Source organism: Scyliorhinus torazame, chromosome 13, assembly GCF_047496885.1.
Source record: "Scyliorhinus torazame isolate Kashiwa2021f chromosome 13, sScyTor2.1, whole genome shotgun sequence".
Classification (NCBI taxonomy): domain Eukaryota; kingdom Metazoa; phylum Chordata; class Chondrichthyes; order Carcharhiniformes; family Scyliorhinidae; genus Scyliorhinus; species Scyliorhinus torazame.
Window position 1 is genome coordinate 109,626,381 of NC_092719.1, and position 25,413 is coordinate 109,651,793.

Sequence of the window (25,413 nt, forward strand, 5' to 3'; positions counted from 1 at the left end):
TATTGGGATCCTTGATTTTCCTGATATATATTAATGATCAAGATCTTGGTGTACATGGCACAATTTTAAAGTTTGCAGATGATAGAAAATTTGGAAGTCTTGTAAACTGTGAAGAGGACAGTGTAGAACTTCAAAAGGACATAGGCAAGTTGGTGGAGTGGGCAGATAGGTGGCAGATGAAACTTAATGCAGAGAAGTGTAAGGTGATGCACCTTGGGAGGAAGATCATAGAGCGACAATATAAAAGAAGAGGTAAAATGCTTAAGAGAGTGCAGAAGCAGAGGGACGTGGGTGTGTACGTGCATAGATCATTGAAGGTGGCAGGACAGGTAGAGACCAGTGAATAAAGCATGCAGTATAATAGGGACATAGAGTACAAGAGCAAGGAGATCAGGCTGAGCTTATACAAGACACTAATTAGACGTCATTTGGAGTACTGTTTAGAGTTCTGGGTGCCACACTATAGGATTGGGTGTGGATGTATTGGACAGAGTGCAGAAGAGGTTTACAAGAATAGTTCTGGGGTAAGAAACTCCAGAAATGTGGATCGATTGGAGAAGTCGGGACTGTTCTCCTTAGAGAGAAGAAAGCTAAGAGATGTGACAGAGATGTTCAAAATCATGAGGGTGCTGGAGAAAGTAGATAGAGAGAAACTGTGGGTCAAAGGATCGAGAACGAGAGGGCACAGATTTAAAGTGATTTGCGAAAGAAGCAAATATGATGTGAAAAAAAACTGTTTGACACAGCGAGTGGTTCGGGCCTGTAATGCACTGCCTGGATGTGTGGTGGAGGCAGGTCCAAATGAGCATTCAAGAGGGTATTAGATGATTACATGAATAGAAACAATGTGCAGAGTACAGGGAAAAGGCACGGGAATGGCACTAAGTCATGATGCTGATTTGGAGAACTGGCGCAGCCATGATGGGCCGAATGGTCTCCTTCTGCAGCATAACAATTCTGTGATTGTGTGAGTTCAGACAGTTGAGGGGTGATTGAATCAAGGTGTTTCAAATGATCAAAGGATTTGATGTGGATAGATTCAGAGAAACTTTCCTCTGAAAGTCCAAAGCAAGCTTAAAATTAGAGCAAGGATGTTCAGCAGGAAAATCCGGAAACACTTTCCCCACACAAAGCATTGTGGAAATTTGGAACCCACTCCCATAACGCTGTGAATGTGAAAGATCATTTGAAGCTTTCAAGTCTGAGCTCATTAGATTTTTGTTGGGTAAGGATATCAAGGAATAGGAATCAAAGACAAGAAAATATGATTATGGCCGTCAGCGATCTCTCAAAATCGTAGGCTTGGTGAGTCTTCAGGTGACTGAGGAGCCGATTCTGGATCGGTAAGTCCTTCTGGGGTGGGGGAACGTTGTTGCCCGAGGGAAGTGGAAATCACAACCCCGGGTTGGCTTCCCTCTCCTTCCTCCGTCACTGCTGTTCTGCCCCGCTGTCGAGCCGCTGAGCTTCAAGGCGGTTTGCACCTTGATGGACCAGGTGGAGTCATAACGAGTGGTCCGCAGCCTTCTCCTCTCAATCAGTGATGTTAATGCCTCCGTGCTTTAGGGAGGCCTTGAGCGTATCCTGATACCTTTCCCCTTGGTCGCATTTAGAGTATCAACCAATGGGTAGCTGGGGAAGAGAACCTGCAGAGGGAGGCGGTTTCTTGGCATCTGGCCCATCCTTCGAAGTTGGTTCCGCAGGAGCAGGGCTTTGATGGACTAGCCCTGAACCCGTGATCCTCCCATTTGATCCTCAGGATCCCACCCAGGGGTCGCACTGCTGCTTCACAGCACCCAGGTTCAATTTGGGTGACTGTCTATGTGGAGTTTGCATGTTCTCTCCGTGTCTGCCTGAGTTTCCTCTGGGTGCTCAGGTTTTCTCCCACAGTCCAAAGATGTGCAGATTATGTGGATTGGCCATGCTAAATTACCCTTAGTGTCCAAAGATGTGCAGGTTAGGTGGGGTTATGGAGTTACGGGGATGGGGCGGGTACGTGGGCCTAGGTGGGATGCTCCTTCAGAGGGTCGATGCAGACTTGATGGGCCAAATGGCCTCCTTCTGTACTATAGGAATTCTATGGTTCTATGACTCTATCCGATGCAAGCACCGCTGCTGGAAGCTCTCAAGGATCTTAATGTGGCATCGATAGACAGTCTAGGATTTGCTATAGTGGAGAAGGGTGGTCAAGACCAGGACCCCTGTTGACTTCCAAAGATTCCTGTTGCCAAAGAGACATTGGAGAAGGCAGCGCTGGCACAGTTCACTCGGTGCTGGGTTTCCACAATGATGGTAGTCCATTTGGAGAAAAAGTTGCCAAGATATGGGGAGTGCTGCACACACCTCAGAGCCACCCTATCTACATGGATGGTGCGGGGGATGTTCATCTGGCCTGGGGAAAGACCTTTATCTTGGTGATGTTTAAAGATAGGCCAAGCCTCTTATGGGAGGTGTTGAAGAGATCAAACTTCCTTTGAATATCCTGTACAGAGTGAGCCAGCACACAGCAGTCATCCGCAAACTGAAGGTCACGGATGTCCACGCTGGTTAATTTTGTTTTTGCCCAGAAGCAACCCATCTGGTATGGATCAACAGTAATCTATGTAAATTATGGACCAGGCTCAATGAGCTGAAATGGCCTACTTCTGTTCCTATCTTCCTATGTTCCGATCATTGCATCCTTGGAGCACCTGAGTTCCTCAGACGCCGCTATTCAGATGGATGGGAGTAAGAATTCCACACTTATACAGTCCGCTGGCTGGAACATGAAGGGGAATTTTTCTTAAAGAGTGTGCAATGTACCATTAAAATCTTCCTCCTCCGCACCCCACCCCCCAAGCACATAGCTTCAGGCCTTGACAGTAGTGAGCCTTGTTAAAGTATTTAATCTGACAGCAGCAATAAAACATCTCCTACGATAAATTATTTGCATGCAATTGATGAAAATTTCATCTCAGTGAAAGAAATATTTAAGTGTGCCACCTTTCAATACCTTCTTTTGAAATTATGGACCCGATTCAGCGGACTCAAGATGAAATGCGGTTTTGGGTGCGTATGGTGTGGAACTTTGCGGCGGCCAGGTTGCCGAGAACGCAGCCCGCATTCAACGGCACTTGTGCCCAAAATTAGTCCCCACGAGACTTCCGATGTCACTGGCTGCCTCGCCGTCTGATCTGCCTGACTCACGCCTCAGCAGCTCGCTGCTAACAAGGGAGAACTGCTTTACAATGTTCCCTCACCACTCACTCCCAATCAACGCACAGGCATGACCTGCTCCTCGCTTTGGTGATGCCAACCTCACAAGGCTTCTCGATACTGTCAATGAGAGGTGGGGCATCCTGTTCCCCCGAGGGGGTCGGGTGGCCAACAGCAGGATGAGCAACGCCATCTGTGAGGCAGTGAAAGCAGCAGTCAGCGCGGGCAGCATGACAAGGAGGATCGCCGTTCAATGTCAGAAGACCAATGATCTCCAACGAGCTGCAAGAGTACTTTAACTTCACTCTCCTGGCTGCCACCCTTCAAATTCCCAAACCCTCCCCGTCCTTCCCCCAAGCGACTGGCTGACATCTCACAGCCTCCCCACATTCAATCTTCGTGCTTGTTCCTCAGAATCCCTTGGCATCCACCAGCGCAACTGCTTCATGTCCAGATGCGGTGCTTACACATGCCACCAGCTATAGACCTCCCCGACCCATGCCCTCTCTTTGTACCTGCAGGAGAAGATAGTCCATAATAAATGGGAAAGGGCCAAGATGAGTGGCGGAGTCCCAAAGATTCGAGTCCTTACCCCCAATGAGGAACGGCCCTGCAGATGGTAGGGTTGCCCGAGGGGAGAGCAGTCACCGACACCAAGGTTGGCCTGCGCCAGAGAGGTGAGGATCCACTGCCCCTTCACTCAGATGACCTGTCTCAAGTGAGTTTTCATATCAGACAAAATGATCCTTCCCTCTCACTGACTACATGTCCATTCTCTTGCAGGATCTCCATCTGATGAGGCCGGACCATCCGGATTTGCACACTGCCCCCCCAACTCCACCCCTCCCCAAGGACCAGCTTGGAGGAGAGTCCGAAGAGACCACTGGCGAGGTGTCACAGTTATTACCAGCACAGAGACACACACCTTGGTGGGCAACATCAGTGGACAGGCTTCTGGGGCAAAATCCAGTGGGCACCACACAGCTGATAATGCAGGTGGTCCGATGGAAGCAGGAACATTCAAAGGTGATGGCAGTCGGAAGTCTGCTAGATTCCAGGACACGGCTGTGTTCCAGCCAGACATCAAGCCTTGGACAAGGTTCTCCCAGAGCTGATTCAGATGATAAGGCACAGCTGTAAGATTCAGGAAGGGGTGTCAGTGACATTCCAGGGTCTGCAAGGTCAATTGGAAGAGTCCCAAAGGCTGCATGTGCAGGAGATGATACCGACAATGCGTGGCACCGAGGCCAACACTGGTGACCGCATTGGAGAACCTGGAGCACGTCTTGAGTGGTGATGTCCAAGGCATGGCTTAGCCTGTGACAACCATAGCTCAGGGTCTCGACATCATGTCCCAGTTACTGAGGGACATGTCCCAGACGCAGGTGGACATTGCCGAGGCACTGCAGGGCATGACCCAGTCACCGAGGAGAATCACAGAGGGTGTCAATACCATGGTGCAGACAATGGGGAGCCATCACGGGTGCGCTGGATGCCAACCTGGGGACGCGACCAAGGCAACTACGGTGGTATCTATTTCTTCCGAATCCCCCCTCCTGACGCTGGCGCATCTCAAGGGCAGTGGACAGAACAGGGTGGCACAGCGATGCCAGTGACACCGGTAAGTCGGGCAAGGCCTCCAGCTCCAGACTCTCCATAGACCATTCATCAAGGGCATCAAAGTCCACAGTAGCCGATGGGCGGCACGGTAGCACAATGGTTAGCACTGTTGCTTCACAGTGCCAGGGTCCCAGGTTCGATTCCCGGCTTGGGTCAATTTCTATCCGGAGTTTGCGTGTTCCCCCCATGTCTGCGTGGGTTTTCTCCGGGTGCTCCGGTTTCCTCCCACAAGTCCCGAAAGACGTGCTATTAGGTAATTTGGACATTCTGTATTCTCCCACAGTGTACAAGAACAGGGGGCGAAATTCTCCCCCAACGGCGGGATGCCCGCCGACTGGCACCAAAGCCGGCGCAAATCAGACGGGCATCGCGCCGGCAAAAAGGTGCGGAAGTCTCCGCATCTTTGGTGGCCTAGCCCCAACATTGAGGGGCTAGGCCGACGCCGGAGGGATTTCCGCCCCGCCAGCTGGCGGAAATAGCGTTTGTTGCCCCGCCAGCTGGCGCGGAAATGCGGCGCATGCGCGGGAGCGTCAGCGGCAGCTGTCAGTTTCCCAGCACATGCGCAGGAGCGTCAGCGGCCGCTGTCAGTTTCCCGCGCATGCGCAGTGGGGAGAGTCACTTCCGCCTCCGCCATGGTGGAGGCCGTGGCGGAGGCGGAAGGGAAAGAGTGCCCCCACGGCACAGGCCCGCCCGCGGATCGGTGGGCCCCGATCGCGGGCCAGGCCACCGTGGGGGCACCCCCCGAGGTCAGATCGCCCCGCGCCCCCCCCCAGGACCCCGGAGCCCGCCCACGCCGCCTGGTCCCGCCGGTAAATACCAGGTTTGATTTGCGTCGGCGGGACAGGCAATTTCTGGGCGGGACTTCGGCCCATCCGGGCCGGAGAATCCAGCGGGGGGTCCCGCCAACCGGCGTGGCACGATTCCCGCCCCCGCCCAATCTCCGGGAGCGGAGACTTCGGCGGGGGCGGGATTCACGGCGGCCAACGACCATTCTCCGACCCGGCGGGGGGTCGGAGAATGACGCCCAGGTACTGGAATGTGACGACTTGGGGAGTTTCACAGTAACGTCATTGCAGTGTTAATTAATGTAAGCCTACTTTTGACAATAAAGATGAGTCTTTTTAAAACAGGGCGGGGTAAGCAGCAGGCTGCCTCTACTTCTGATGTGCATCCAGGACACACCGAGACATAGCAGTAGACCAAGGAAGATGAAGGAAAGTGAGGAACACTGAGTCGTCACTGGGGGAGGGGGGTCACTATCTGTAACTGGGGTAATTGAAATCTGTCACAGTGAAATGTACACCATTCAAACATGTCACACCTCATACATGTGAAGCCTCTGTCACGTTAAACTTCACAGCGGGCCATCCTGCACCCTTGCCCCATGTTGCCCTCCACTCCTCCTACTCCCTGCCGTGGGTCGCAGTGATCCAAGAGCAAAGGCTCTTGATGCAGGCGCCATTTAGAGGATGGGTGCGAGCGTGCTGTCCGCAGAAAGACAGGGGTCAGACAATATCGGAAACAGGATCACCACAGCGAGTGAGCATCACTCTCTTGCCTTGCACAGGGACCCACTGACTGTGCTAATACAGGCCCATCACCCTGGAGTGATGTTACCCAGACCCTGGGAGGGGGGGGAGCAGACATCGCCTAGATGCCCCAGTTCCAGGGTGTGATCAACGGGATGTTTGTCCCCCTATGAGCACTGGCCCATGACAGACCTGTCTTCACAAACCAAATGGGGTTCCACTTGATGGACATGCAGCTGGTGTGTAACCATGAGCTGCACACCATGCACGTCTGCACCCAATACCCAGGCAGTGTGCACAACACCTTCCATCCTGGCACACTCAATGGTTTCCGACACCTTCAAAGCGAATCCCCAGGTGAGGGGTTGGCTCTTCGGTGACAGGGGTTATCCGCTGCAGTCGTAGCTGATGACACCTATCCGAGGCCACAGACTGACGTTGAGTGGCCTACGGTGTCCTCCACAATATCAGGCTGCAGAGGGATGTGTGCTGGAGCAGGAGGATGAATTCCAGGCCTCGTCCGACGAGGAGGATGGGGACAAGGGCCAGGATGGGCAGGATGTGGAATTTGGGCAGGCAGAGAAGGCCGCACAATATATACTCTAGGGCCAGCGCACACAGGACACTCTAATCACCTCCAGGTTCACCGACTAGGCCGACGGCACAAAGATTCCACCCCACCCCCACACCACCCCCGACCACCCCCCTCCCATGACCACTCTCCCTGCACTACCACCCCCCTGCGCCACCCCTGCAACCCCCCTCCATGATTCCTGTCTCACTCCGAGGTGCAAGCCCTGGGTTGGCAATAACAGCGGGTCTGGTCCATGGGATGGAGGATTATGACAACCTGCTCTAGAATGAGCTCTGGTGCTCCATGTCGTCTGACAACATCTGACTCCTGCTCACGGTAGCACTTTCCACCGTCCACTTGTGGGATCCCTGCATGCAAGCTGGCCATTCCATCACACAGTCCCACTGAACCCTTGGGGTGGCAGAGGTGGAGATGAGATGCACTGGGGGTCAAAAGTTGCGATTGAGAAGGAGGAAAAGGGGCGGGGTACCATGATGATGTGCAGTGTCTGACCTTGGGGTCCCGGCCCATGCCCACCTCCAACATCCGCCCATTTGCAGCACCCTCTGCAGCCAACCCATCCCATCCTTCACATCCTTCTGAAAGGGCACCAAGGCCCTTTTATGGAACTTTTATGCCCAGGTGTTTATTTTGAATATAGCAGATGAACATCTCTATAATGGTTCTGTGCCCCAGCCCCTAAGCCACTGCAATGTCCAGGTGGCCCTGCTCTGTGCCATGACCATCCCTGCACAGAATGCCCCAGGCCTTGGACATCCTGACCTATGGCAATACCTTCGGCCCCAAAGCCTCCAACACGGATGCCACCTGTGTGGTGTTGGCTTGGGTGGCACGCGTGGTTGGCACCAGCTCCTGCCCTGCAGGTGGTTGGGCTCCTCCAATGCACCTGCAAGCACTGGATGGTTGCTGATAACCCCTCATGTAGTCCCTGGCTCTGTGTCTGCATCTCCATTATCAATGGGACCACCCTTTCCAGAAGCCTGAGACCCATCTGGATGGTACTAATCCCTGGGGTCGGACCGCCCCCGACCGTCAGACCCTGGGAGATTTCTACCTCCACCTGATGTACCACAGGTAGTGCCCAGGAGCCTCTTTCCTAACATGCTCAACCAAGGTGGTGGAGGGTGTTTGAGGCAGCTGGGACGGAAAGTTAGTGCCAACCCCAGACTGGTGTTCCAGGGTGTCTCGGGCTGGCATTTGGGGCTCCCTTCGCTATCCGTTGCTGCAATCTGTTTGGGGTTGGGGTCAGGAGGGGGGGGGGGGGGGGTACACCAGAACGGCCTGCCCCATTGCCAGGTGATCCTGCAAAACAGCAGACATGACGCAAGATTGCATAGCGGGTTGGGGTGGTGTGTGGTGTGGGGGATGTGGGGTGGTGAGGGAACAGGCCGAGTGGCTGGGGTGATCCTCCACGGGACTGGAGCAGTGTCCAGTTACAGACCGCCATTGCCGCGGCCTGCAAGGCAGCCATCTTGCTGCACACCCCACTGACGACCCACCTTGGCCCCTGGTTCCGCAGAATGACACTGGCTGTATGGGTGCTGCCACACCCCCTCCCCACCATCTGCTATCACCCCCCACCCGGATGCCACCCGTCGGTGGCCCAACCAGGACAATGTCCACAGTAACCCCAACTGGGCGGCAGGCGGGTGCCGCAGAGCGTACTGCTGGCAAGCGCAGTGCCAGGCAATGGTACCCCTTGGCAGCAGGGATGGGCTTTGGAGGGGACATGCGGGGGTGCGGTCCGCAATGCCAATCGGGGCACCATGGGGCTGGTTTAGCACAGTGAGCTAAACGGCTGGCTTGTAATGCAGAACAAGGCTAACAGTGCGGGTTGAATTCCCGTACCGGCCTCCCCGAACAGGCGCCGGAATGTGGCGACTCGGGGCTTTTCACAGTAACTTAATTGAAACCTACTTGTGACAATAAGCGATTATTATTATGGTGCACATTGGACTTGGTTGGGCACAGGGGTACGCGCCATGCTAACATGTCGGCCTTTCACCCCTGCAGACAATAGATATTGGAATTCAACCAGCAATGGTGGCCTTCCTGCTGGTTGCTGCAGCCCGGGGGATGCCCCGTGGCTGTACGAGCTGGAGCTGCTCGAGGAGGAGGAGGAAGTTGCAGCAGCGGAGCCTGCCCCAGAGGATCAGAATGCAGCCGCCCAGGATGTAGAACTGGCCGCCCAACGGGCCGAGGAGGAGGAGGTGCAAAGGAGGCACCGTGTGAGGCCTCGTGTGTACCGGCAGCGCCTGTCATTCGAGGACCTGTCGAACAGGGCATGCCGTCGTAAACTTGGCTGAGCAGAGACAGTGTGACATATCTGCCAGATCATTGCGCGCCAGGCACCGTGGAGATATGGAGGAGGATACCCGGTCTCGGTGGCCGTCAAAGTGACCGTCGCCCGGAACCTTTAGGCGACGGGGTCCTTCTAGGTACTGAGTGGGGACCTGTCCGGGATCTCACAGAGCTTGGTGCACAGGTTCATCCACACTGTCACAGAGGCCCTTTATGCCCAGGCAGCTCAATACATCTATCTCAATGTGGACCGAGCCCACCAGGATGCCCGGGCAGCAGGGTTCGCCGACGAGCACTTGCCGATGACAGGCCGCTCTGCACAAACCGAAAGGGGTTCAACTCGTTGAAGGTGCAATTGATATGTGACCATCAGGTGCACATCATATACGTCTGCGTCTGATACCCAGGCAGTGTGCACGATGCCTTAATCCTGGCACACGCGACGATTCCCGACAAGTTCGAGATGCCCCCCCCCCACTGGGGGGGTTGGCCCCTGGGCGACCGGGGTTATCCACTGCGGTCGTGGCTGATGACGCCTATCCGGAGGGCACAGACCGACACAGAGACCCGCTACAACGAAGCCCATACAGTAAGCAGGAGCGTGATCGAACGGTGCTTCAGCCTCCTGAAGATGTGGTTCAGGTGCCTGGACCGGTCTGGAGGGGCCATCCAGTATAACGCTGAGAGGGTCGCCAGCATGGTGGCAGCCTGCTGCAGCCTCCAAAGCACCATGGAGCAAAGGGGCGATGTTCTGGAGGAGGAGGAGGAATGCCAGGCCTCCTCCGATGAGGAGGATGCAGGGAAGGTGGAGGATGGGCAGGACATGGGGCCCATGCAGGCACAGGGGGGCCACACTGTGTGTGCACCAGGGTCAACAGGCACAGGACGCTCTGGTCGGCTCCAGGTTCAGCAACTAGCTGGGAGGGGCATGGGGGACTGGCCAGGGACACAGGCACCGCATCCCACTCCCACACATGGGGTTGGGGAGGTGGGGGGGGAGGTGGCCAGGCTATCCACAACATCCACCAATTCGGTACCCCCTCTCTGGCCATCCCAGACCAGCACACCCATCACACCCATCTGACAGAGCACCGAGACAGGTTGTAACAGTGTGAACAGGTGTTTAATGTGACAATGTATATACAGACTTGTGCCCTAGCCCCTATAACTAAACTGTGCCCTGCACCCGTGCCAACTTAACTAGCGTCCAGCTTTCTGGCCTTACGGGCCCTAACGCTACATCTAGATGGTTCCCCAGACAGTACAGGAGTAGTGGAGGTGGTCTGCTGTGATTCTAACCCTGCGACCTGGATCCCCGTTGGGGCAATCGGGCCTGAAATGGCCTGGCTACTGCTCAGGTGTCCCAGGCGGCATGGTGCTGCCTGGGACCAGAAGTGCCAGGGACAGAAGGGGGGTGTCCGAAGTCCTGCAGTGTTCTGGCACCTCCCCTGCGGGAGTCACCGGCACGGGCCCCATCACCTCCTCCTCCCTCAGGGTGTTGCTCTCTTTGGTTGCCTCTGAAAATGGCAGTCAATATGGTCGCCTTTCTTAATTCTAATTATGTTTGCTCTAGAATCGCCAGGTATCTTTCGATACCGCCACAAGGTTCAAACCCGAATACTGATCAAATACACCAGTTAGTTAGTTCAAAGTCAATGCTTATTTATTGATACACACACAGTTAAATATACTCATGCACGAAACTCTACAGACTAAACTATCACTACTGCTAAAGCCTATACTTAGCTTCGGGCGCCCACTCAGTCAGAGGAACAATGGCCATTGTTCGGATCTGAGGCTGCTGGGGTCGAAGTGGTGAAGGGGAACAGCTAAGGTCGTCTGTCTGGTAGCGAGCGTTGACCTTGGACTTACTTGCTTCTGGTGCAGCTGGTGGACGGGTCTCTCCGCTGTGAGAGCGATTCTCTCTCGGGGTCTTCTTCTTATACCCAAAGGGGCTTGGCACGCTTTTGGGCGGGCCTTGAACTTGGCCCCAATCAATTGGGCCGCATCTTGATCATTCATATTGATCTCATCCAATAAAGGGGTGTGTGCCCTGATGGCTGGGCCTGTTCTAGGTGGCCGTTGGCCTGCTTTGTTTCGGTCTCCTCTGGCGCCGGGTGTCTACCTTAGTATCGGTTACTCAAATGTTACTCTTTTGTTCCCGGAGATGGGCCATTAGTATGCTAATGGGCCTACAGTTTTGGTCTTGTCTGGGAGCTGCGGCTCCAATATACAGACAAGCTCTGAACCTGCTTGTTTTCCCAGCATTGTCCATTTTCCCTGCAATTTTGGCAAAGTGTCCATTTTGTAATAGGGAAGTGGCCATCCCAGATGGCTAGTTGGGTGCCAATGGCCCCCGGGCTACTCCATGGGATGGGATGCGAGCGGAGCTATCCCCTGAGGCTTCCCCGCCACCTGGTTCTGCGAGTCCTGGAAGCCCACTCTGGTCTTAACCAGGGTCTGCATGCTCGCGGCCATGGATCACAGGGAATGGACCATCTCCGTCTGGGACTGCGCCTCATCACCCATTGACTGTGCCATAACCTTCTGGGTTTGTGACACATCAGTCAATGACTGTGCCATCTCCCTCTGAGACTGGGAGATTTTGGTACAGTTAAATTTAATGAATTGAGACTGGTGATGTTATTGCATACAATTCCAAGTAAACATTGAGAGGTTTCCAAAAGGGTTTAACTTAATACAGTACCATGTATTTATGTTATTCTCTAATTCTGAATAATGACTGTAGACTTACAGTTAACACTAACACTTTATTCAAAGGGTTAATTCTGCTTCCAGAGCTCAACTAGATGTAAAACAGTCAAGAGGTACCACCAGTGAAACTAAGGTAAACTGCCTATGCTGAGCTATCCCTGCGTCTGCTGCTCACTAGCTCAGCGCTTCTAAAATAGGCGGATCCTGCCTTGGGCTGGACCCTTTATACCCGTCTCTGATGCTCCCTCTAGTGATGCTGTGGCTGTCACATCTGTGCTGCAGTCCCTGGTGCATGTGCAGATGTATGTACAGATGTACAGTTGTACAGATCGAGCAATAAGCTCTCGACAGAGCTAAATGATCTCACAGTCAGCACACCAGGTCAAAGCTCTACTTTTCTGACACATCCTTATGTTAATGGTGGTAGATGATTAAATAACTAAGAGGAAGAAGAGGCCCACCTACATTCCCATCTTCAGAGATGATGATGCTCAGCACGTGAGACTTAAAGTCAGATCTCTGTAGAGATTGACAATCTTCAAAGTCTCATAACTGGAATACAGGACTGAAGCATTCACAACCATCTTCAGACATAAGTACCAAGTGTATGATTCATCTCGACCTCTGCACAATGACTCCACCATCACAGAGACCAGTCTTTAGCCAATTTGATTCATTCCATGTGATACCAAGAAAGTGGCCGAGTGCACGGATAAAGCAAAGCCTATGGGTGCTGAGAACATCCAGGCTGAAATGTTGAAGACATGTAGAGGGCAGCACGGTAGCATAGTGGTTAGCTCAGTTGCTTTGCAGCTCCAGGATCCCAGGTTCGATTCCTGGCTTGGGTCACTGTCTGTGTGGAGTTTGCACTTTCTCCCCGTGTCTTCGTGGGTTTCCTCCGGGTGCTCCGATTTCCTCCCACAGTCCAAAGATGTGCAGGTTAGGTGGATTGGCTATGCTAAATTGCGCTTAGTGTCCAAAAAGGTTAGGTGGGTTACTAGGTTACGGGGATAGGCTGGAGGCGTGGGCTTAAGTAGGGTGCTCTTTCCAAGGGCCGGTGCAGACTCGATGGGCCGAATAGCCTCCTTCTGCACTGTAAATCCTGTGATCTGTGGTCTATATACTGATGTAACATTGAGCCAAGCTGTTCTAGTACAGCCAGAGCACTGGTACATAACATGGAACATAGAATATACAGTGCAGACGGAGGTCATTTCGGCCCATCAAGACTGCACCGACCCACTTAAGCCCTCACTTCCACCCTATCCCCGTAACCCAATAACCCCTCCTAACCTTTTTTGGTCACTAAGGGCAATTTATCATGGTCATTCCACCTAACCTGCAGGTCTTTGGACTGGGAGGAAACCGGAGCACCCAGAGGAAACCCACGCAGACTTGGGGAGAATGTGAAGACTCCACAGTGACCCAGCGGGGAATCGAACCTGGGACCCTGGCGCTGTGAAGCCACAGTGCTATCCACTTGTGCTACTGTGCCAGCCGAACTATAACCGGCTGTAAAGACACAGGAAGCCAAAAGGTAGGGCGAATACTGGTTTATTCATGGTCATAAGAATCTGTCCTGAGGCAGTAAATACACACAGTATTAGTCCCGTTGGGACAACCAACATGCCGGCCCCTGTTCGGGCCGACCTTTATACTAGATTATTATGGACCCTAGCTGGCTGGGCCTCCGCCCACTATTGGGGAAGCTCATATTCAGTCCTACGGGAAAATGAATTTGGATATTCCCGTGGGCCTCGTGGGGGTTATTACATCAACAACGTGGAAAATTGTCCACAATTGTGTCCACCAAAAGCAGGACAAATCCAATCAGGCCAATTCTGCCTCAGTCGTCAGCTCCGACAAAGTGATGGTAGGTGTCATTGACAGTGGTATCAAGTGACAGTAAGACAGAAATAGCCTGCTTACCAATGCAGAGTTTGGGTTACACCAGGGTCACCCAGCTCCTTGGATCAAACACGGACACAAGAGCTTAATTCTGGAGGTAAAGTGAAAGTGACTTTCCTTGATACCAAGAGAGCATTTGACTGAGTGTAGCAGTCCCAAAGGAGCCCCAATAAAATTGACACCAGTCAGAAAATTCTCCACTGCTTCACACAATGTAAAATTGGTTGTGGTTGTTGGAGGCCAATCATTTCAGCTCCAGTGGACGTACTGTGGGAGCAACTCAGGGTGGTGTTCAAGGCTCAACCATCTTCAATTGTTTTAATCAATGACCTTTCCTCCATCATAAATCAGAAATGGGAATGTTCGCTGATGATTGCACAGTGTTCAGCCTCGTTCACAATTCCTCAGAAAATATAGTTATGTCTGAAAGCAGCAAAATTTGGGCAACATTCAGACTTGGGCTGAGAGGTGAAAAGTACCTTTTGTGCCACACAAGAGCCGGCAATGACCATCTCAATGAGAGAGTATCCAACCTCCTCCCCTTGACATTCAATGGCATTACCATCGCTGAATCTCCCATTCTCAACAACTTGAACCATTGACAAGAACAGGACCAGCCATATAAATAGTGTCAGCGCAATTCTCCATGTCAGAAACTATCTGCCGGATTCTCTGTCGGCCGGATTGTCCGCTTCACCAGCAGCGCACCCACGCCTGCTGGTTTCCCAACCGCATGGGGTGGCCACAATGGGAAACCCCATTGGCTGGCTGTGGGAATGGAGAATCTCGCTGCCAACTGGGGTGCACCATGCTGGAAAATGGAGATGGTGGGACGGAGAATCCCACCCTAAGTGTTGACGCCGGGACTGAATCGGTGGTGTTGTACGACAGCAAAATTGCACCGTTCCCAGATCAATCTATCGCCCGTTAATGGGCTCGCACCAGCGCAACGTAGGACACGACTGATTCCAATAGAAAATGGAGTCTGTTTGGCTGGATTCGGGATTGGCACTCGAGAGGCTGACAAGCTGCAGCCGTTTATAAGCACTCCACTCCTCACACACACTAATCCCAGCTAACAAGATGGCAGCAAGAAGATCGGCACCGCGGTTCACTGACACTGAGCTGGAGACCGAACTAGATGCAGTGGAGGAGAGGTGGGCCACCCTGAAGCCCGGGGTGGGAAGCAATTGAACCGGGCTTGGGAACAGGTGGGAATGGCAACACCGCCAGGACCGGCCAGCAGTGCCGCAAGAAGCTACACAAACTCCTCAGGGCAGCACAGTTCCAGAAGTTGGAGACATTTTGAAATTTTGGAAGTTGTCTTTCAACACCATGTTGGCGATCCTATGCATAGACCTGGAGCCCAGCCCCCTGGGGGATTTACTTGGGGTATCGGACTTGCCGGTCTGCAGACGGGGGCGGGGAGATGTTTCTTCACCTCGCTGATTGCCCGCAGGGGTGGAGGTCAGCTCCTCTGCCTTGTGCGTCAGTATGGCTGGGGATTTGATGGAGTTCCTGAAGTTTGAGAAGGTGAAATTCATTTTGAGGGGGGGGGGGGGGGGCAAGTGAGGGGTTCCGCAAGAGATAGCATTTGCTTATATTACACTTTATTTTTTTAAATTATAAATTTAGAGTAAATTCCAATTAAGGGGCAATTAACGTGGCCAATCCACCAAACCTGCACATCTTTGGGCTGTGGGGGTGAAACCCACGCAGACACGGGGAGAATGTACAAACTCCACACGGACAGTGACCCAGGGCCGGGATCCGAACCCAGGTCCTCAGTGCCGCAGTCCCAGTGCTAACCACTGCGCCACATGCCGCCCTATATTACACTTTAAAGAGTTGGTAACCGTCAGCTGCTGAGTGGGGGGGGGGGGGGAGTGGGAGTGGGGGAGGGGAAGGGGTATTTGAGTTGGGTTACTGCATTGTTGGAGGATGGAGGGGGAGTTTTTTTTAAATTGTTTTATTTTGTTGAAAACGGAATTAAATTTTTTTTTAAAAATAGTTATGTTTTAAAACTACCAAATCACTATTTCTCCATTGAATTACTCTTGGAGTGAATCATTCTTTCCACAGTCTTAAAATGTTGAGGTTTCGGACCAGTGTCCTAGCCACTGTTGGAGTCTGGTCTGGGATCATTATTGCAAATAAAAATAAGGAAATTGCAGATGGGCTAATAAATAATTATTTTGTGTCTGTATTCACTGTACAGGAAGAGGATTATGTACCTAATATTTCAGGCAAATTAATAATGTTTCAGGAACAGGAACTCATTCAAGTGTTATGCACAGCAGGGGGATTCATCTGAACAGCCCTGATATCGCTTCTCACTGCCCATCCATAAACACAAAGTTATTTATGATTTTTCATTTCCCCTTTTGAATGGTGGCGTAGTTTCCCCAACCCTTCAGTTTCGAGTGATCGATCCATTATTAATAATCCCACAAAATACTACAGTTCAGGTAAAATAAGAGGCTTTGTTTATTTTACACACACACAAAATGCCGGAAAGGGTTTCGTCAGTCCGCCTCTTGTGCACTAATACAATAAGAGAGGGATAAGGGAAAGAAAGGGGTGCAGGGCAAGACCACCAGGATGCATATCTGAGGTGGAAGCAGCCAGCTGCTTACCACGCCCCGTGGTCTTCGATGCCCCTGACGGGTGTCCTGTGGGGGCTCTGGGGATGGAGGCAGCACATGCATAGCCATGCTGCCCTGTCCCGTGTGCAAACTCAAGACACGGCCTGATCAGAGTGGTGGAATCTGGGAGAGCCGGCAGCCACATTGTCACCACATGGGATAGGCCCGCGTTGGCACTCAGCACCCCTCCTCCCGGTCGGTGCCCATAGGGCCCTGGGCTTCACCTTGGGACGGAGGGGCAGCTGGTCCAGCCCCGGCTGCCCCTGCATCATCTGGTTCTGCCAGCCCTGGCGGTTCCCCATGGTCGACGTTGGGTGTCGACGCCCTCGGTGATGCTCCTCAGTGACTGGGCATACTCTGCAGTGCCTCAGCAATGCCCACCTGTGACTGGGACAAGCTTCGCAGTGCCAGTGACATCTAATGTGCCTATAGCCTCTGGAACTCCTCCAAGAGGCTATGGACCTGCTGGTGTGTTGCTGCCATCTCCCTCTGAATGTCCTGACCGCTCCCTATCATCTCCATCAGCTCGGGATGAGCTCTTCCACAGGCTCAGCATCAGGCTGGGACCCAAATGGGTCCTGGAATCCAGCAGCCCTCCGACTGCTGCCTCGCCTGGGATTCCTGCCTCCATTTGATGTGCATCAGCAGATTGTGCCCCAGAGGCCTGACCACCAACATTTCCCACGGAGGTACGTGTATCTGCGCTGGTGGAGGGTGGCGAAGGCAGCTGTGATGCCCCGATCGTGTCTTCCTCGGAGCTCCCCTCTGAGGTGTTGTCCTGGGAGACTGGAGAGGGGGCCACCCTGGATGGGCCAGGGGCATTGGCTGGAGGACGTGTGGGAGAATGGACATGTGGTCAGTGGGAGGGATGGGTCAGTCAGTAAGGCAATAACAACTCATGTTTGAAAGGTCCTGCGGGTGGAGCCCGGTGGTTCCTCACCTCTGTGGTGACCGTCAACCTCCGCGTGGGTAACCGGTCTGTCCTCGGCCACTCCAGTCACCTCCAGGGCCTGCTTCTCAAAGGAGGTGAGCATTTTTATATCCGGCACCCCACCACCAGTCTGGGCCCTCTCCCGACGGTTGTGGGAGAGCTTTTGCTGAGGAGACAAGAGAAGGCATCATTAGCCAAATGCGTGGTTCACAGTGGTGGGAGGGGTGTGTGAAGGAAGGGTTGGGAGGGGGTTGAAGGGAGAGGAGGGTGCAGGGAGGGTTGGGGGGTCACATGGAGAGTTGGGGGGTTGGATGTGCGTGTGGGGGTGGAAAGGTTTTGGGGGGTTGGGGGGTGGGCCTGGGGGAGCAGCGGTGGGGGGGGGGGGGGCGCGTTGGTGCCGACTCATCCTGCTGTCCAGTACAGGCCATTCACCTTTTTCCGGCACTGGAGGCCAGTCCTCCTGGTCAAACTCCCGCCGATCACAGCCGCCGCCCCCTCGTCCCAGGCAGCACTGGCTGCCCTGTGGCTGACCGTCTGGGGCCCTCAGGGTAACAGGACATCCCTCCTGGCCTCCACTGTGACTAGAAGCCTGGCCAGATCTGCATCCCAAAATCTTGGGGCCGGTCTCTTGGGTGCCATGGCTGTGAGCTGAGTGGGGCTGGCTATGCATGTGCTGTTTAGGTGCTGCTCGACCTTGTTAGCGGGGGGGGGGGGGGGGGGGGAGGGGGGCAGGGGGGGAGGGGGGGGCTGGCGAGCACGGTCCCAGCGCCGGGAAGCTCAATGCCTCACTTAGAAATCTTTCCGGAGAATCCCGTCCAAGGTCCCTGCTAGTTTCTGAACGTTAGAAATTCCCCTTGTATAATGATGGCTAGCCAGGCATTTCAGGGTAAAGCCTGTGTCCATGTTAAAATAATAATAATTTCAAAAGTAATCAGGTTGACATGGATATGTATTTATTTTGTTCCAGTCTTCTGGCTGGGACATTAGCAAGAAAGCAGTATTAGAAAAAATGGCCCTGGAAACTGGCAAATTGACAGAATTTTATAATTTCCACCCTAGAGTTTTAAAGGGCGTAGGTAAGGAAATTATAGACAATGAAGCCATAATCTTCCAAAGCTGTCTTGTTTCAGGAAATGTTTGTCTCGATTGGAAATCTAATTCCATTATTTAATTAGTCGTACATTTGCTCTGAGAAAGTTATTGGAATCTATAATGAAGGACAGGGTGATGGAGCACTTAGAGAAATTGAGCGGATCAGAAGGAGCCGACCTGGATTTGTAAAGGGCAGGTAATATCTAATAAACCTAATTGAATTTTTTGAGGAAGTTAGTAAAGTAGTGGATAAGGAAATGTCAATAGATATAGAAACACATTCTCGGTTTGGGAGGCTACTTCTCCAGCCGAAGTTGAATTGCTTTGATTTGCTCAGGGAGTACAAATCATGCAAAGGGGTGTGAGGGGGTATGAAGGGTGGTGGGTGAAGGAGGTTATGAAAGAGCCTCATAAAAGTTGGTGGGGGGTGCTGAAAGGGGGCGACCCGAAAGGGAGGGTGGGGGGGCCTGAAAAGTGGTGGCAAACAGCAACCCTATAGCGAGGTGGGGGGTAATGCCCATGTCTACGGGGATGGTATTGCCCATTGATAGGGGATGTTGGGGACTTTCAAGCTCACTTTAGAGATTGGATACCCTTTCAAAATGGCAGCCCGAACACTGGGTACCATTTCAGCTCACCACTGCTGATAAAATGTCTACGTGTGGGAGAAACAGCCCAAGACCCCCAAAAAACGACTATCGGCAGCATCCCACCGGAACAGGGGCATGACATGGCTGGCAGATCCCGGGAGAGGCCCACCCCAGAATTCTCGATGGCCTTTACGCCTCCCAAAAATCTAACCAGGCCTCACGAGATCTGATCTGGGTCCCGGCCATTGTGGGACCCAGTCTCGCACAGCTAAATGAGTTTAAGAACCTACTTAGCCGCGCTCGCACCACACGTAATGGCCACCCGGCATCTATCGGTCTCGCTGAGGTGATCCCAGCCGGGCAACATTCAGTACTGGTTCCCACAAACGGGGACCAGGTGGAACAGTACCTGGGGGATCTCTCAGGCAATCAGTGGCCTCTGGTTGAATCGCACCCAAAGACTTCTAAAGGGAAACCTTGAAATATTTTAATGTGTCCTGGCCCGGGTGGTGGGCCTCCGGGCAGGGTGGCTCCCTGGCTTTGCTGGTGCCACCCAGGCACCTGGGCACTGCCCAGCCTGGCACCATGGCAGTGTGACCCAGGCAGTGCCACCTGGCTGCCATCCTGGAACTGCCAGGGTGCCCAGATGCCACTTTCTGGCTGGCAGGGGCATTTTCCCCATGCCGGGATCGGGCCCGAGGGTGCCTTGCCCTTGTGAGATGGGGTGCGAGGTGGCTCGATGACCCCTTTATAGATGAGTTAGGCTACTGAGGGTGTGGGGGTTGTGTCAGGGGGTTGAGAGATTGGTACATTATGTAAAAATGGTGTCCCAATCTCTTCCTGCACAGAGTAGTTCCGCTTGAATGAGCTCCTCAATGTAGGAAATTACACTGAGTGCGGCTTCGGGGGTTGGGGGGTAGTAGCTAGTAGCACCGGGAACGGTCTCGCTAATGCCGCCCAGAACAGAAAATTTTATTTTTTTGTCAGGTCGCGCCCTAAGTGTGGGTGAATCGACCGGTCTGGATCTCATCCAAAAAGCCGGCGGGAAACACCCTGCCAAATCTGCCCAAAATTAAACTTCAAAGTTATTTGGTTGAATCACTCCCAAAGACTTCTAAAGGGAAACCTTGAAATATTAAAATCTGTCCTGGAAGAACAAAAGGCAAAAATAATCTGGGCCACAGTGGCCCTGGGACTCCCACCCTCAGTAAACATACCCACTTCTTTAAATTGGCCTTGCTGCTGCCATCTCCAGCAGATTTCCTGTCTGATCTGGCTTGTTGCATGGGGAATCATGTTTGGTTCCCTGCAGCTGACTTTATTCATTGAAAGTAGGTGGGAGCCTGGAAATTACAGTGTGTGGTGTGGGGCATTTAGGTGCTGGAATAAACAGACAAACAGGTTGCGTAACATCTAAATTGACTCCCCGGAAGTTTCCTTGTTCCCGTTTCAAAAGGGCACGCAAGAGAAAAGAGAAAATCAGCCACAAACACAAATAATGCTTGCCATTCATTTAACTCTGCTCACATAAAATGTAACCTTTAATGGCACATAAAACGCAGCTCACAGCAAAGAGAAGGGCATTGAAGGGCAGTCGTTAAAGTTATTGGCGCAGGATCTGCTTTCCCACTTCAGTATTGCCTCTGCAACTGATGATAACTTATTCTCCTTGAGGTTCAGGATGGTGAAATTAGCTGTACTGAGAACTGTTGTTGATTTGTGTGAGTGGCCTGCAAGAACAAAGCATCAGGAAGACAATTTCCAGCTTCAATGTGGTTGACTCATCAGTGCCCTCTGAAATGGCCTAGCAGCCCATGCAGTTGCATCAAACCACTGCCACGGGTTTAGTGCTGCCAAACACACTGGAGAATTGCTCTGGCACCTCCGAGAACCACTGGATGGTAAACTCTGCTGATTGGTCATTTGTTCTACTGCCCATATCTGGTTGTCATGGCAGTGGCAGGGGCAACGTGGCCGGAGGTCCAGTTGGCTCTGTCCGAATGTCAGTGGGAGATGGAGCTGCGGGGTCCAGAGGCAGAGGAGCAGGTCAGAGAGGGTGGCCTGTAACCCGGTTGTACCAGCTATCACTGCTCGATGACCTGGAGAGAGATTGTAGAAATCTGCAGTACAGAGGGATCTGGGTGTCCTGGTCCATGAATCACTAAAAGTATGTATATCAGGTACAGAAAGTCATTAGGACAGCAAACACAATGTTGATATTTCTTGCAAGGGAAAGGAAATATAAAAGTTTTACTGCAGCTAAATAAGGTCAAGGTGAGACCACGGCCAGAATTCTCCTGTCGTCGGGATTCACATTCCCCCCCACATTCACAACGCTCCCCCGCCAGCGGGTTTCGCAGCAGTTTGGGGTGGTTTCAGTGAGAAATCCCATTGACAAGTATTATGGGCCAGAGTTTGGAGAACACCAAAGTGTATCATGGAGTTCACCTGACCCACATACTTTAATACATTTTGTTTATGGGGAGCTCAAGGGCCCACTTTACAGGTGTGATGCAACAGAGAACTAAAGATATTTTTAAACAAAAACAATTTTTATTCTATGAATCCAGTCAACATTTTATAAACACACAGTAAACATCTTACCAACTACCAACATTGATAATCCCCACAGATACAGTACTCTATAGGTAACCCTTAATAACTTTCCTAACAACATCCATAAGTCAAAAAACCCTTTTCAACAAAGACAGTGGGCGCGATTCTCCACTCCCACGCCAGTTGGGAGAATCGCCTGGGCTGCCAAAATTTCCCACGACGCCGGTCCGACGCCCTCCCGCGATTGGGGCAGCACGGTAGCACAAGTGATTAGCACTGTGGCTTCACAGCGCCAGGGTCCCAGGTTCGATTCCCCGCTGGGTCACTGTCTGTGTGGAGTCTGCGCGTTCTCCCCGTGTCTGCGTGGGTTTTCTCCGGGTGCTCCGGTTTCCTCCCACAGTCCAAAGATGTGCAGGTTAGGTGGATTGGCCATGATAAATTGCCCTTAGTGACCAAAAAGGTTAGGAGGGGTTATTGGTTTATGGGGATAGGGTGGAAGTGAGGGCTTAACTGGGTCGGTGCAGACTCGATGGGCCAAATGGCCTCCTTCTGCACTGTATGTTCTATGTTCTATGTTCTATGATTCTCCCAAGCGGCGGGAACAGCCCGGTCGAGTTTCGCGGGCCGCAGGCCGGAGAATCACCCGAGACACCCAAAACGGCGATTCTCCGGCACCCCTGCTATTCTCAGGCCTGGATGGGCCGAAGTCCCGACGGCGTGACCCCAGTTCACGCCATCGCCGTTCACACCTGCTTTTTAAAGTCATCAGCCAGTCGATATGCCAGGATAAAGCATCACCATTAGGCGGGTATCATCAGGGCATGCAGATATAGACAACATTGTTGCTGGTTCAGGAGACAGCACGCCATGGGTTCGCTCCAGGGGGATCCCGGGGCTCATGTGGGTCGAGTAGATAGTTGGGCACCGTGACCCCCCCCCAAACCCCCCTGACCCCCCCCTCAATATCGCCCCTGATGCCCCAGTCCCCCCCAACACTCCCAACCACCCCCCCCACCCCACTTACCCCCCCCCCCCCGTGCCGGGGGGGGGGGTAGCCTGGGGGCACCCTCATGGCACTTACCCTGGCAGCCCGGGTGAGGTCGTGTAGCTTCTTGCAGCACTGCTCCCCCATCCGGGGGGTCTGCCCCACAGCACTGACTGCGGTGCCCACCTCCCGCCAGCCGCGCCTCACCGCGCTGGATGGCTGGCGATGCCCACGTCTTGGGCAGAGGGTGTCCCTTCTCCGCTCCACCTCATCCACCAGGGTGTCCAGATCCGTGTCCCGGAACCTCAGTGCGGCTCTTCGGGGCTCAGCCATCTCCTCTGTTCTCCTCCGGGTCCTCTGTGCGCGGTTCGCGCAATTTATGACGCAGCGCTGCGACATTCGGGCGTCGCGCGGTGACGACGCGGCCTTCGCAGCACGCCCCCCCAAGGTTCTCGCGGCCCCGATCCTAGCCCATTTTCAGGCCCTGAATCGGTCAGGATCGGGGCCGTTTCGCGCCGTTGTGAACCTCGACGGCGCGGCCACTTCGGCGTGGGGGTGGAGAATCGCGCCCAGTAGGTTTGCATTCCTTACAGAAACAGGTATTACTTTGAAATCATCAAGTGATCTGGAGACATACTTTAGATTGCAGCGAGAGATCAATACACACAAATGCTTGGTTTGAATGCAGCTCTCCAACTGAGAGCGAAACTAAACTCAGAGCCATAAGCTTTCAGCACAAAACAAAAGTAAAAAGCAGAGCAGAGCCCAGCTCCACCCACACAATGACATCACTGCAGCCATTTGATAAAGCACACTTTTCTTAAAGGGACATTCACATGGCACAAGCGGTAACACAGTGGTTAGCACTGCTGCCTCACAGCCCCAGGGGCCCAGGTTCAATTCTGACCTTGAGTCACTGTCTGTGCGGAGTCTGCACGTTCTCCCCATGTCTGTGTAGGTTTCCTCCGGGCGCTCCAGTTTCCTCCCACAATCCAAAGATGTGCAGGTTAGGTGGATTGGCCATGCTAAATTGGCCCTTAGTGTCCAACGGTTAGATGGGGTTACAGGGTTGCGGGGAATGGGCCTGGGTGGGTGCTCTTTTGGAAGGTCGGCGCAGTGCCGAAAAATAAATAGCTAGAGGACTGCAAACCCAGCCTCACATCTAGAATATTGTGTATAGTTTTGGTATCCTTAATTGAAAAATAAGTAATTGCTTTGGAACCAGTTCACCTCGACTCATTCTTGAAGGGCTAATCTTATGAAGAAATGTTGGGGCGGATTGGACCTATACCCATTGGCGTTTTGAAGAATAAGGGGCGTCATTCTCCGACCCCCCAGCGGGTCGGAGAATGGCCGTTGGCCGCCGTGAATCCCGCCCCCGCCGGTTGCCGAAGTCTCCGGTACCGGATATTCGGCAGGGGCGGGAATCCGTCCGCGCCGATTGGCGGGCCCCCCGCTCGAGTCTCCGGCCCGGATGGGCCCAAGTCCCGCCGAGAAATTGCCTGTCCCGCCGGCGTAAATTAGAGTACCTATTTACCGGCGGGACAAGGCGGTGTGGGCGGGCTCCGGGGTCCTGGGGGGGGGCGCGGGGCGATCTGGCCCCGGGGGGTGCCCCCACGGTGGCCTGGCCCGCGATCGGGGCCCACCGATCCGCGGGCGGGCCTGTGCCGTGGGGGCACTCTTTCCCTTCCGCCTCCGCCACAGTCTCCACCATGGCGGAGGCGGAAGAGACTCTCCCCACTGCACATGCGCGGGAAACTGTCAGCGGCCGCTGATGCTCCCGTGCATGCGCCGCCCCGAATGTCATTTCCGCGCCAGCTGGCGGGGCACCAAACGCCGTTTCCGCCAGCTGGCGGTGCGGAAATCCCTCCGGCGCCGGCCTAGCCCCTCAATGTTGGGGCTCGGCCCCCAAAGATGCACCTTTGGGGCGGCGCAATGCCCGTCTGATTGGCGCCGTTTTGGGCGCCAGTCGGCGGACATCGCGCCGTTTGGGGAGAATTTCGCCCAAGAAGTGATCTTATTGAAATAGATAAGATCCTGAAGAAGTTTGTTATGGTAGATACCAGGAAGGCATTTTAACTTGTGTGGGAGAGTAGAATTAGGGACACAGTTCAAGGATAAGTGGTCTCCCTTTTAAGATGGAGATGAGGAGATTTTTTTCTCCCAGAGGGTTGTTAGCTGGTGGAATCCTGTTCCCCAGAGAGCAGTGCAGTCTGGGTCATTGAATTTATTCACGGCCGAGTTGGACAGATTTTTGATAGACACGGGAATCAGGGGTGCAGGAAGGCGGTGTTGAGACCACAGTCAGATCAGCCATGATCTTATTGAATGGTGGAGCAGGTCAAAGATTGGTACATCAATGAATAACTCAGCTCCTGACTCCCCAAAGCCCGTCACTGTCTAAAAGACACAAGTCAGGAGTATGATGGTGTAGAATTCGCCAAAGTAGCACACAGATAGAAAACAATTTATTTTGATGTGCAAAAACCTTCACTCCCCAAACGGTTTCCCACCCTGACCTGCACCCAGGTTGGGGTTTATATACTGATGAGGTTTCACCTTATTAGGAAACGCCCCCCCCCCCCCCCCCCCCCATTACCTGGTGGCAAGGTAGCACAGTGGTTAGCACTGTTGCTTCACAATTCCAGGGTCCCAGGTTCGATTCCCGGCTTGGGTCACTGTCTGTGCGGAATCTGCATGTTCTCCCCCTGTCTGCGTGGGTTTCCTCCGGGTGCTCCGGTTTCCTCCCACAGC